Raw genomic sequence first — 15,026 nt, 5'->3', positions numbered from 1 at the left:
CTGATAAAAATGCTTTCAAATTACCGTATGAACTGGGACTGCGTTTGAATTGTATGTCACAAACATCCTTCAAACTAAGTCATATTTACATATTTTATACATTTCTGTTTTTCCCCACTCAAATGGCGATAACTGCTCTACACATGTTTTCTTGCAACCTATTCACACATGATTTAAATCTTTACTAGATCAGAGATTTATTAGTTTTTAACCGTATAGAGTAAATAACTAGTTTGAGTCCTGGTGTTGTGTTTGCTGGCTCACTGTCAATGTGCTAAGGCACTTAAATAAAACCAAGATATTATTAATGTTGTTAGAAACACCTAAGGTTTCTTTGACCCTACAATCAATATATCATCCGTTTTGAAATGGGGCCGTAAAAGCGATGTTATTCTGTACTAACAGGTCCGACATAAATAACCTGCTTTCACGGGAAACATGTGTGGGTGAACCATGGTTGTAGTGAGGCATGAATGCTCACTAACTTTATATAGATTTTATCAGTATCATGGTATTTTTGGAACAGTGTGTCTTTGTGATTATTCTTGTCCTTCATCTCCACACAGAAAAAATTGGTATTAAATTCCCCATCTATCCATGTTGAAGCTGTTACTGTAACTAATCTCTGAGATGTTTATGAAGGAGACGTCTGGACTGATATGACAGTCAAGGTCAGTCAGAGAACACAACCTCTTTCAAATCTCTTCATCACTCAGGATGGAAGTGAAACAGGAAGTAATATTATACTCAACCTAGACTATTTGTATTAAGTAGTAAAATTGGCTCATTCTCTTTTAGCTTATTGTAAAGTGAATGAAAATAACATGGAAATATGACATCATTGTGCTTTTCCAGCATTACTATGTCTGATTGGCTGTGGTTTAATCTTATATAAATCTTTTGTCAAGCTATACTTTGTCTTCTTCCAATTCCTTTAATTCTTCTCTTGTTGACGTTTCTCTATCATTTACTTGCTTTGTAAATTCATCCTTTTTTGTCCTTCACATGCAAACCTCACTTTCTTTCTATTCACACTTTTTTAGTCTCAGCCCGGAGATAAAAATGCAGCAATTTGTTCTAGTTGTTGTCGATCAATCAGAAGACTAGTTAACAACAATCTTGTGGAACTGTTTTTCAAGTTTTGCTAGAATGTGAACGAGCATTTTATTCAAACTGGAGCAAACAGATTTAAAAGATATTTAGCTCCACGCTGTGCTTTCATGTGCTGCCGATCAATGTAGTCCTGATATGGCGTCATCTCTTTTGCCGCCAATGATTATACAGAGAGATTTTACCAACGTTTTCGTCTCTAAATTACATTTTAGTCTTGTATTTTCTTCATCAGTGACATTGCATGTTGTTGTAGTCACCAATGACGTTGGTGCTTTCTCGTCATTGTCACGTAAAAAAAGGTTAAGGACGATAAAGTCATAGATTTGGTTAACGAAATTAACACTGCTCTACACTCCATTATCTCTGTCTCTACTCATCCTTTGCCACGCTAATGTGCCCCCTCCGCTCCAACACACACTTGAATACACTCACACTCACACCAACACACACAGACCATTCTGTTCCGCCAGCTTGTCGGAGTGTGACTGATTGATTACTACCCAGAAGGCTTGGCTTTGTTGATGTCAGAAACAGGACAGGTACCCCAGACCACGGGGGGGGGCACACAGAAGATTGATGTCTCTCTCTTTCACAGCCCTCGTTTCTTCCTCCCACTTTCTCTCTCCATCTGTATTGTGAGTCACTCACACTTTCACACTTTCACACTTACACACACACACACACACACACACACACACACTCATTGACCCCCACTGATCACTGTAAGGGCTTCGTAGCTAAAACATATTTTTTCCAGTTGTAAATTCAGCTGTCAGTCGTAAATTGTAGTCACTCATAGACTTGTGTTAGATTGTCGGTGCGTGTCCAATCACAGGCAGGCATGTAAATTATGGGGGTCCTTGTTCAATTATGGATGTAGTCTAATTTTAACATTGTAATATGCAGTAGAACGGCTGAACCCATAAACAGTATGCAGTATAAGGCCTTGTCCAGACCATGTGTAGGATTGCATTCATAAATAACGGCACAGAAGAAATTCTCAGATGTGTTCCCCAAACTAGACTTTATTAATCATATTTCAGTGTCTCACTGGTACTTTAAACAACACGTCGTTTTGATACTGGTCGATTTTCAGTCTAAACACAGCTTAAGTGGAAATCTCTGCTCTCATACTCGCTTTTCTCAGCTTGAGAGTTGCTGACCTGCACATCTGCTAGTTTCAACTTTTCTCGTTTCTGTCTCATTACATGGTCGGTGTATTATTGTGAGGTTCCTTGCAAACCTTGATCCTCCACCATCCTGTGGCAGAGATGTAAGACCCTGTTCCAATTCACCCCTTAAACATAAAACGTGGCCATGAAGGCTTGTTTTGTCCGATTTAATTTCTCTATAGTCGTCCCGTTGAATGACGTTGGTGCTATCTTGTCATTGTCACTTGAAAAAAAGGTCGAGGACCATAAAGTCATAGATTTCGTTAATGAAATTAAGACTGCCTTACACTCCATTATCTCTGTCTCTACTCATCCTTTGCCACGCTAATGTGTCTCCTCCACTGCAGAAAATGTCCAGACCCAATTTGCCAAATATTTTCCAGACTTCTTGTCTGAAAACAGCCTTAGAGCTTATGAGTCGTTTGCAGGGATGCTTGCACCAGGTAATACTGAAGGTTAGAGGAGAGAAAGAAGAGGTTTCAAAAGGCATCATCTTCTTTTCGATGTGCCTCACTAGCTCTCTCTCCTCCTCACTCCCTTCCTCCCTCCCTCCCGTACTCTCTGTTTTAGCTCTGCTGGAGGCATTAATGATCTGATGTGGGATCTGCCCTTTACTACCCCAACCAGCTGTAACACAGCATTTGCAATAATAATAGCTGATGTTGGACCACCCGTTGTTCACCCCAACCAGGTGTTCCTGGGCACCTGGAAATTTAATGACCTGACCAGGGAAGTGACCCTTTGACACCTTGACCAGTTATCTGTTTCACCTCTACCTCTAATGCCTCCTCCTGTATAGGAGACACACACGCACACACACACACACACACACACAAATGGCTGAAAAAGGCAGCGTCTGCTTTAGCTGAAGGTCGGTAAATGTAATAAATGAAAGACAGATTTGTACAAAAACTTGTCCCTATAGGAACTGGAAGATATTATTTTTGGTTCTTCATTCAGTTACTTCAGCTGCTAAAGTTACAAATACCATTATTGTCGCTATATTAGATTTAAAATTAATATACCAGCATAACACCCAACTATTACATTTCCACCTGTAATTATTTCAAACGTATATAGCTTTGTCTCTTGCTTCAGATCCAACAATAATAGTAATAAAAGTTTCCTGCATCCTATTGAAAGTTTTGCATATTCTCTTCACTACTCACCACCTTTCCCCGACTACAGCCTCAGCTCAGCTATCAACACTTGAATTCTTTACACTGTTTAAATTTAGGCTCAACAACAGACAGAGAAAAGGAGACCCCTCTGGATTTCACATTTAGAATTAATCACGATCATCACAGTCGTATATGAATCTGTAAAATTTAGACCTTTAGAAGTGTCATGAGTAGCAAACATTCTCCTCATAAAATGCACCTAATTCACTGTGTCTGCTTATTGCATTATCCCTTTAGTTTGTCTATTTAATACACATTATTGCAAAAAATTAATGCAGGGACTTTCTGTTCTCGCACTCATCTCGTTCCTTTCGTACAATGTGCACTGTATCCACAACTCTAATTTATTTCTTGTTCCATTTTTTTTTTACTATTCAATACCTATATCACTGTTTTCTCAAGTAGACACTTAGCAACTCTGGTATAGTTTATCTGCATTTCATAGCAGTGCTGAATCTCTACTGTGAAGTAAAGCATCGAGACAAGGTTTGCACGATAAAGTAGTGAGTGGAACTCCTGCTGAGAAGTATTTCACAATTTGTGGAGCTTTTCGGCTTGAAAAATAAATTTGTAAACAGTTTGTAAACTGCAGAAGTGTGAGAGGTCAAGCAGAGTTTCTTTTTTATTTCGCAACAACATTTTGAATTAAATGCATTTAATGCTCTCTGTTCCTCTTAATGTTTTTTTTTCTCTCTCGCCTTCTTTCATCCACTATTTATGCCTGTTTGAACAAATATATTTTCACCTCTGTCCAGGATCCTCATGCATATTGAGCTATAGAGGAAACAAATTGTCAGTTTCTTCAAATTGCCTCCCTCGTCGTGGCCAGTGATGCTGCAGGGAGTGTCTGTACCTCAAACCCCCTGCAGAGCTAAGCTTCATGTGGCGTAAATCCCCAGACCTGTCTCTGTCAGATGGATAACACTGTATATGATCTCTCTCTCGCTTCCTCTCTTTCTCTTGCTCTCTCATCCAGCCTGGTATCTGTCGCACAGACATCCACACAGGTTCACGTCTTCCCCTGACTTTGGACTACATGCTGCATGCTCTGCTCCACATTCTTTTAACAACCTTGAAGAATCCTGTCAAATAGTTTGTGTTGTGCCATAATGCATCAAACGTGATACCATAAAATGGTGTGCCTTTCGGCATTCAATAAATTTGGTTATCAAAATAAAATATTAGATATTAATATTTTATTATTAATATTAAATAATAACTTTAATTGATTAAAGTTACCTCGGGGCACCACCCTTCAAAGGAAGCGAAAAGATAGCCAATTTATTGATTAAGTCTCATAGATTAAGGTTCTAACTACAAATTTTGGAACTCTGATTAACAATTAAATTAATAACTATAACCAAAATTACCATATAGATAGTTAGCTAAGTTGAAAGATATGGGGTTCTTGACAGTGTAGAGGTTGGCGAAATTCACTTATGCAACATTAATAAAAAACATTTGTGAAAGAAAAACATTTATTATGAATATAATAAAGTATAAAAACACAAATTACTAACGGTCTAATTGCTAAACAAAGATAGGTATGTGTGTATACATGTGTGTGTGTCTGTGTGAGTCAGCGTGCTTTCAAGATGGTCGCTGGCCAAAGAGATAACACCCGTCCCCCACCTATTGGAATGTTTACGACCTGTAGAGCTAATGAGGTGAAGAGTTATGCGTGTGTCTGTGTGTGTGCCAAATTAGAGGAAGTTACTAGATTGGATGCAACGAAAGACTGTGAAGAGCATAACAGACTAACATTACTTTCTCAATAACTTGTACCCAAAATATCACAACACCACAAATCAAACTTATAAACCTCACACAGAATCGAATAAACAGTCTTGCTTAGCCTAGTATAATTATTAAGCCCAGTTGTGTTACCAGTCCGTGGAAAGGGGAAAAAGGAAGTTGCTGTGCAGTTCGCAGTTTTGTGTCGTCTTGCTGGTTTCGGTTGAGCGGTATAGCTCAGTTGCTGGCTGAAGTTTTCCTGCAGGACATCGCATCGCTGCTAGGACGTTGGTAGAGCTTGGAGGGCGAGGAGGTTTCCTTGCTGAGATGAGCTGGAAGCTGCACCTTTGTGCTCCTCTCGAAGAGTTGGATGGGAAGAGAAGATGTGAGCTGGAGAAGAGGCTCCACAGCCTTCCCTCCTGTAGAAGGATTGTAGGAAGAGGCAGGAACTGGCTCGACAGCCTTCTCTCCTTGGAGGGAGGGTAGAAAGAAGACTCGACAGCCTTCTCTCCGTTGAGGGAGTTTAGAAAGAGAGCTCCTGGCTCAACAGCCTTCTCTCCTTGGAGGGAGTTTAGAGAGAGACGAGATCGAGAGCAAGAAGCTGGAGAACCTGGCTTATATTGGCCCGGTGACCTCACAGGTCATGGGGTCCAGAGTGACCAATGGGAGTTGAAACCTGTGTCCCTGGGGGGTTTTCCACCCCTCTGTGTGAAGTTGTTGCCTGCTGGGAGACTGAGTTCCTTGCTCTGGTTTTTAATGGCCCCTGGGAGACGGAGTCCTGGGGGAACATGCGGCTTCAGGGTTTGATGGCACATGTAGGCCGAAGTGTGGTTTCACACAAAACCATGGCCCAACATTTGATTGAATTTACACGTCCCGCAACTGAATGTAGATACCTGTTCGTGAAATAAACATGCATGACAATAGGAACAAATATTTTATAGAAATAAACAGTTCATCATTTGGTATGAAACCGATAGTGTTGCTTAATGTACAGGGAATTATTACAGTATAAACTTTGAAGGTACCTCAGCTTGGTGAGAGTTGTATACTAAAAAAAGGTAGTATCGGATACAGATACCATATTGTGAACCTACTCACATATAACAAGTGCAGATTGAATTCCAGTAGCAGACTTTTGTGCCATTTTCAAACATATCACATCCCATGTAACACTTCTGCTGAAAAACCAGTCCGTGTTAAAGGACAAAATCTTGCATGTACATGTAGCTACCAAATATTTTATAATCAGGTTTCTTTTCCACACAAAACAGTGATTTTGGTTTAAGTAAACTACAAAATATCAAGGGGAGTTTGGTTTTAAGTACGTGAAACTAATATTGTTTATCTTGAAATCATGGATCTTATTCAAATTATCACCCTTGTGTGTTCGCTCCATATAACTTGACTAGCTACTGGTTAGTAGATCTAAACAACATAGCCCAAAATTATATCAATTAAAAAAATGTCAGTCTACATCGATAATTGTCATGATAAATGTCACATTATTATTTATATTTATTATATTAAACTTTTTGTTCCTCATGAAGGTTGTGGTTTTTAACTACAAATCTGAGGTAGATCAATTATGTGTTATACATCCTCACTCTGCTCTCACAATGCTAAGGCTAACTAGTTTTTTCCAGACTGTAGCATTCTCTTACTCTCCTAACACGTGTAGCTGTCACCATGTCACCAATATGCAACATGAGGCAGCGGACAGACGGAGCGGGAGAACACCATTTTGTTTCAAAGTGTTGGTGATGAAATCTACCAACATATTGTTCTGTCTGGGCATTTTATAAGCCATTTCAAACCATGGCCGCGAATGCGATCGACTGCACCCGAGAACATATTGTAAGCAAGTTGCCAAATTTCATCCAAGCATATGTGAGACAACGGGGGGATCAGCAGAGGGAGGGGGCTGCTGCATCAGTCCCAAAGGACGCATGAAGACAACTGAGGCGTTTTTAATCTCACTGTTTATGTTAAATCCTGTTATACTGTATGGTGACAATTAATTTGAGTCCTATTGCACATTTGTTCATCCTCAGGAGGACTAAAGATTAACACAAAGCGTGTACACTCTCAGAATGGGGATGTACACGGTACATCAAAAAAACACCAAGATTTCCTCCCTTGTTCATTGAAGTGGCAGCTCTTACTGTTTCTAGTATTTATATGCAGTTAGCACACTTGAAAAGGGCTTTTAAAAGTAACCAGATCTTCTTTTATAATAATGTAAGCAATGAAAAGCCTCAAACAACCATATGTGAATGACCGGAGGGATAAGACGCAGAAATAGACTCAAGGTGTCATCCCAGAGGGCTGATGAAGGAGAATGCAAAAAATTCTTGCTTGGAAAACAACATATTGCTTCATGTTTTAATTGGAGCAAGGTAATGGTCCGTGAAGACTTGTGTATTAGTCACAAAGACAAGCTGTTCTGATTAAAACATGTTTTTGTGAGTTTGTGTGTTTGTGTGTGTTTCCCCACATTAAAAAGTTGATGTGTCTCTTTGGCCAAGTGCCCGTTTTGCGTCAAGCCTCCCCGGGGGAACACTATTAGTCTGTTCTCTTCTAACACCAAACTTTTTATTAGCTCTGATTTCTTAGAAGCTCTTTAAGAGAACTTGTTCACTTATACACAGTCTGTGTATCCACATAATTATACCCTCGCTTTGGAAAAGCCGCCAAACAATTATTATAGCACATGTACGACATAATCTACAATTTAATGGTAGATAAGAGGGAAGGGTGAGACACAGTTGACTCTGTTGTAAAGGTGATCTGGGGACAGAGTGGTGAGTGTGTGAGTGTGTCTGTGACTTAATTGAAGTGTGTTGCATGTGTGTTTATCTGAGGGAGAAGGAGAAAGCTATAGTGTGCTATAAATACAGTCTGTCTATCATCTTTATCAGCTGTCACCACAGTTAATGGGGTAGACCACTTTCTAAACACGCAAACGCACAGACACACAACCATGAGCGGGAAATGAGGCAATTCGATTAGGATGACATATACCTTGTCTTTATGGAAGAGCCTATCTTACACCTCAGTCAATACCTCAATGAATTATTACATTTCTCTCCATGTTTCCTCCAAATTAAATGAAATTGCCATTTTCTCATTGAAACAATATCTTTGTAGCAGTTTTATTTTTGTGGAATTATTTTCAATTTGTTAGAAGTGATATGAAAATGAGATAACGGACAGTGGATCATATGAACCAATTTAAAGAAAAGTAAAAGACAACAGCTTATTGGCTTTGTGAGGCTATAATGCACAACAGCTTGTAGCTTAATGCTAAAGTGCTCAGCTTGACATTTCTAAAGCGCCAATGTTAAGGGTCTGTTTTTTTTTCTTCCTCCCAAAAAAAAAGGCTTGTTGTTTTGTGTCCTTTTGAGACTAGAGGGTGAAAGAGAGATTGCCATTTGCAGATATACTCACAAATACAGCTGAGACTGAGGCCTGGCTGTTTGCGTGGACAGTAACAACTTTATGGATGATGGTGTGAGCGATGCCAATAGCATTGCACACAGCTATACAATGGAGCAAAACACCAACTTATGTTATTATGAGACATGTCTTTCTTTTTAAAAACAGTGGCGGGACAAATTTGAATATGGTGGGCCGCCCCAGTCTAGATAATTAATGGGAAACACTGCAATAGATGGGGCGATATTTCAGCACTGTCTAAAGTGTTGATGATAAAGGTAAGTAATGAGGCCAGCATATGTTTTGTTTATGCTGATGAAAATTTGGATGATTGTAGTGATAATAATAATGTTAATATTGATAACAGGATGTAGCCAGTGTGTTTGTTGGTTTTCAGGAATTACTTGTCAGCTTTGTCTTCACAGCTTTGTATGTTAAAAGCTCTTTAACTTCAATAGAGGGAGTATTTCTGTATTAAGAGTGGAGAAAGGAGATTAAAGAAAAATTAGTTGGATATGGAGAAAAAGCAGCTTAGATTGTGTTTTGAAGGTGGCGTTTGAAAACATAACATGAGTCACGTTAGTGTGAGGGGGGGGAATTTGCGAAGAAAGGGGAGCAACAAAGTGATAAAACCAGCGACAGAAAAGACAGGGAGCAGAAGAAAGGTCTAAGGTTTGTATTTAATCCCCCGGCTGTTTGTGTCTGCAGCTCTCAGCAGAGCTTTAAAGCTTCCAAGGCAAGACGTCTTTATTACAGCGTATCCCCACACCACATTTAACCTGCCCGGCGTATCCTCTTCACTCCTCTCTGCCGTTCTCAAGCCTTTTTGTGTCTTTTTAGGATTCCCTTTTTTCTTGTCTTTACTTGCAGCAGCCTTTAACATGTTTTCCAAAGTCTTTTCATTCTAACAATAGATCTGAATAGGTGGTGTAACAGGCCCACTTACTTTGATCTATTCAATGCTAGCAAGGCATTTATGCTACTTAACACCCCACTCACCAGTCATCCCTCTTTCTTCATATGCTTGGTGTGTGCCAAGCCTGGAAAACACCTTCTCTTATCCCTGTGTGTGTCCTCATGTCGTTCCGTCGCTCAACAGCACATAGTCTGCTTTTCCCTGCATGTGTTTTTATAAATTTATGTGCTTGTGTGTGTGTGTGAGAGCGCTGGTTGTGTGTGTGTGTGTGTGTGTGTGTGTGTGTGTGTGTGTGTGTGTGTGTGTGTGTGTGTGTGTGTGTGTGTGTGTGTGTGTGTGTGTGTGTGTGTGTGTGTGTGTGTGTGTGTGTGTGTGTGTGTGTGTGTGTGTGTGTGTGTGTGTGTGTGTGTGTGTGTGTGTGTGTGTTGCACAGAGATCTTTTTATTCAGAGGTGGATAAAGCTGGTAAAGAAGTCCTATTTGTCCTCAGTGGTTAATGTCAGCCAAAGGGCTCTTTAAATTCAGAGCGGCAGTTTTTAAGGTGGAATGAGAACTACTAATATAATTAGTAATATAATGTGGAGCGGACCCTGGTGTTCTCCATAAAGGGCAAGGAAATGACTTCTATTTCTGCTAAAGTGATCTGAGTTCAGTTTGGCCGTAGTCTTTGGCGAGTCATCAAATCTGATCAAACATTTGGATCTAAAATGATCCAACTATAAACACGTAATTTGTAATTTGCAAATCTTTTGCAAAACATTTTTAAACTTTTACTTCAGTAAGGTTCCCCTTTGTTTCTACTTGACTGCCTTGGTTATTTTAAAAGTAAATCTTAATTTAAACATCAGAAAAGATGCTATTAAATTATTCTTTATTTTTTATTCTTTTTCATTTCTTTAAATCCAAAGCCCTGAGGGCCACAAAGACGTTGGCTCTCTTGCTGTCCGAGCACTGCCACATGTGGCGGCTGTGGCTCAGGAGGGTAGAGCAGGTTGTCCGACAACCAGAGGCTCAGTGGTTCGATCCCTGGCTCCTCACATGCAAGTGTTAGGACATCAGAGTATGTATGAAGCTCTCCATATAGATGTGTTGTTTAATGTATGGGTGAATGTCACCTGTTTGTCCTAAGAACCTTGAATGGTCATAAAGACTAAAAAAGTGCCATATAAATGTTGCCCATTTACATACATGACTTCTTATGTTACTTAATTTGTAGCAGAGTAAACCTTCAGTAAACATGTAAGATTAAACAGAAATTTATTTGTAACCATTTATTGTAAAGCTTCTAGTCCACCTGATTGCAGTGAAAGTTTAAAATACGAGACAATTATTGCCACTGACCTATTTGACACATAAAAGTGAAACCTTCAGCAGGCGATGACTGAAATAATAGTTGACACTCGTTTTTTGCCACATAAGCAGACACCAACAGTTACATATGTGCACATATGTGCACACCCTAACCCTTATTGGAAGTCGCTTTGGATAAAAGCGTCAGCTAAATGTAATGTAATGTAATGCGCATAAAATAAAATCAAAGCACACGAACATGCACAAACTCACACATAAACCTTCACATAACCCTTAGATCGCGTCCTTGCTCTCAGCTGCCACTGGCTAATGTGTCGCGCTCGGAGGTGGTGAAATCTGGTCATAGATGCTGGCACTTGCCTTGGGTCACACGTAATCACACAAATACACACACAGACACACAAATGTGCTAACTTTTCCCTGAGGGTGTGACAAGAGGACAGTGAATCAAAGGACGATGAAGAACAGTCATCTTTGACACAGATTGACTCAGACAGCCATGTTCTTCCTCCTCTTCATTCCAACTAGATCAGCTACACAGAAAGGAACCTTCACATTACTTTTCTCCATGTGTTTATACACATACATGTCAGTGATGTCAAGTAAATTTCAGTTTAAAATATCTTTTGAAAAATAGGCATACACAGGGATCAACTTTTTCCACTTGTATCAATAAACCTTGGCTGCTCGGGGTCTCTCAATCCAAACACTATCGGAAAACCTGGCGTGCGTTCAAAGAGAATAATCTCCTTTCCTCAGCACTATTCCTTGACCCCGATGGAATATGATGGAGGTCTAGGAAAGATGAGAAGGAGAAGCCGGAAGAAGCAGGGAAAGGAGAGCCACGGTGTGGAGGAAAAAAAAAAAAGACTCTACCTACACTGTTTTAAAAAAGCAACAACAACAACAGACGATACGCACAAATGTTCACGGACGAGGTCATGTATTAAAGTTTTATTCACATTACAGAGTAAACAGCAGTGAATAACCGTGGTCCATTATGAGTGACCGATACAAAGAGTGACAAGACAAAACAACCAACTTGTTGTCTAGCAGTGTGTTTTTCATTTGTCATACCTTGTGTGTCCCTGACATTACAGCTGAGATGAGCAAAACCACAGGTAAAGCAGATACAAGCAGACACAATTAAAAGGCGACAAAAATGAAATTGTTACCTTAAATAAAACTGGGGATTTCTCTGGGTTTGAACATTGCTGCAAAATTACAGATAACGTAAGGACACAAGTCAAGAGGATAAATGACAGGTCTCGTAATTTTATGGACATTTTAATGAAGAATTGTTGCATATTATTACTTTAAATCATGCAGTTGTTTTTCTTTACATTTCCTTTATGTGGATTCACATTTGTGAATGGACGTTCTGTCATGATGTTTAATTACTGTTCCCTCACCTCATTACCAGTGACCTTCAGGTGCACAGCAGGGAGTGATGCTGCCTATTGTAGTTATGTGGCCAGATAGCAATTGTCCCTTTTTGTCCTGGAAGCCAATTATTTGCGTCAGATGCACCTTTGATTAATTGTACAACGTTGGTTAAGGTCACAGCTCGACAACTTCAATTCATCATGACATAATTTCACCTTGATACTACTCCCACAACATTATCCTTACAAATAATAGGTAATAAATGAAGGTAAAAGAGCGTAAAACTCTCTATGGCTGCACTTTGAAGTCTTTGGAAATGCACATGATGGTGAAGAACCACAGTTTGAACGCACGCGCGCGCGCACACACACACAATAATAGCAAACCAATCTTCAAGTAACAGATGTTTTTTTCCCCACCTTTTTGTTGTGGAACAAATTGTTGTAAGTCGAAGAAAAAACACTTGTGTGTCGTATCTGTGTGAATTAAGAGCTGAAAGTGCTGGTGTAGATATTGCCCCCCATCATCCCCCCCCCCACACCAACCCCCCCCCCCCCCCCCCCACACCAACCCCTTATCCAAATGTGTAGAAAGAGGCAAACGTGGTGCAAACATCAGCAGTTCAGTGAATCGCTGCATGCACTGAGAAATAGGAGGACCTGAGGGAAAAGGTCAAAGCAATATAAATTTGACATGTAGATGGGAAGGGCTTTTTCACCTTCTGGGGATGTGGGTGTTTTTTTCCCAACAGTTTTGCACAGTACAATGGGCTGTGTGCAAAATGTTCTTTCTTCCCCTGAAGCACAACATATGCAGTCCCCTTAAACTATTGAAACAGCAAGACAAATTTCATCTTGTTGTTGTTGTACACTGAAGATGTTTGGGTTTAAGATGATGAAAATAAATTCAGATTTTCACCTTGATGTCTCCAAACTGTTGACTCCATCTTTTGATCTCAAAATCAAATGTCTTCAATTAATGACAATTAATGCAACAAAACTTTGGCAATTCATTTAAAAAAGTTCACCATCTTTCTTTAATATACAAAACTTAAAAACTAGCCAACTACTTTAGTTTGACTTTACTACATTGCATGGTCAAAGAAGATGTAGTTTCAGACATTCTGTGAAATACATAAATGTACATCCTAAATACACATAAATCAATGTTAATCATGTTCATATAACAACCTTCACAGCTCTTTGTTAGTATGACCTACAGTAGCAATACTGCAAAGCTCTTATGATGCATACATAACACAATTCAATTAGTAATTTGCAAATTGTAGCATACAGTCTATGATGGTGTTGGCAGACGGAGACCAAATCCATTCATAACACTAAAGTGTATAACTGCACTGCAACACTTTCTGGACAAATTACTTGCACAGGTTATTTATTTATACCGATCAGGCTCCAAATAATTCTGAGTGTTGAAGCTGTAATAAATCCATGATTGCAGGAGTTTACTGAAAATCCTTTTAGTGCTTGGCAGTTTTTGTCAATTAATAACACCAGTGAGAGGCAACAAATTTGAACCTAAGCCAAACTTGTACTTTAGTGGATGATAATGTATTTAGACGGTTCAACACATAATTATGATTTTGAGATTGAAAGTTCATTCTTGACCTTGGAAATAAAAGTTGATAAAATCTCCTCACGACAAAGTCGTTTTAGTCGTAGAGGCTGTGAAGCTTTTCTGAAAAAAGTATCGGCAACATTTCTGTTCACTAGTTCAAGAATTTACTTTATTAAGTTTTCAAGTCAACTTAGATGAATCAAAGTGCTGAGAAATGTGAACGTGTACTGTTAAATATCTACATGTGTACAACGGGAACATCTGCTGATAAAGATTGTGTGATCTGATTAAATGCATCAGAACAGCTCCTAAATTAGTGTTGTGATAATTGATAAGTGCTGTGAAAAAAAAAAAAAGTAAAAACACCGACACGCATGCACAAGTGTTGGCTTACAAAAGCAAAGCAGAGATCCCCCCATAATTCATACATGTTCATGCAGACGCTGCTGGTGGCAAAACCTCCATTCACACGTTCCCAAAGACTGGAAGATGATAATGGGAGGGAGCAGTCTCCCCCCAGGCGCCAATCAATCCGCATTCATGTGGGACCCGCTTGGTGCGTGTGAAGTCCAATTTAATGACTGATGTTAGAACATTCTTTGTGTGCAAATTGCCACATCGGTCATTGTTTTGATCAAATCCTCACAAATGAGAAGGAACAAGATGCGAAGCCGTGCTCGGCACAGGAAGAGATTTCTTATCAGTTTCTCTAACCTTCCGACTCCCTCTCCCTCCTTCTTGTCTCCGAGACACACAGAACAGACATGTAGAAATGATTCCTGAGAACTGCACTGAAAAGTTCATCATGTGTCAGGAGAAAAGAGGGAGTGAGTGAAGGAGAGTGAGCAGAGGGGCGAAAGTGTGAAGTGTGCATGTTGGAACTGATGTGTACTGACGTGTGTCAGAGAGAAAAAAGGAAAACGTGTTTGGCAGCAGAGTTGTACAGATTCAGTGAGGATACGCAGTGAAGAGAAGTGGATATAGTAGATAAACGTTTACTCTCTGGCACAGAGGAATATGCAGGTTATTCTCTGGGTTAGGTTGCTGGAGGCTCTGTGGGTGGATGGGTGGGTGGGGGGGGGTTGCTTATGAATGTATTTTTGGTGCAAAACATTAGGACAATGGAATGTGTACCTAGTAGAAAGTAATTTGTACATGTAGACAACTTGTCGATTTATTTTTCTCTCCTACAAATATA

General features: G+C 39.6%; 1 protein-coding gene across 2 annotated transcripts in view; it reads left to right on the top strand.

The window, feature by feature from the left end:
• Positions 1-15,026, top strand: part of stpg2 (sperm-tail PG-rich repeat containing 2) — a 129,070-nt gene that overhangs the window by 75,929 nt on the left and 38,115 nt on the right. The window contains exon 15 of one of the 2 annotated variants that reach the window (XM_034596442.1): positions 10,462-10,613. The gene's annotated coding sequence lies outside the window, so the exon portion shown is untranslated. Of the gene's footprint in view, positions 1-10,461; positions 11,596-15,026 lie in introns of those variants that run through there. The other variant, XM_034596441.1, reaches the window with a different exon arrangement.

This window comes from Hippoglossus hippoglossus, chromosome 9, assembly GCF_009819705.1.
Source record: "Hippoglossus hippoglossus isolate fHipHip1 chromosome 9, fHipHip1.pri, whole genome shotgun sequence".
Taxonomy (NCBI): domain Eukaryota; kingdom Metazoa; phylum Chordata; class Actinopteri; order Pleuronectiformes; family Pleuronectidae; genus Hippoglossus; species Hippoglossus hippoglossus.
Note: the sequence above shows the minus strand (reverse complement) of the source record. Positions and strands in the feature narration are given on the sequence as shown.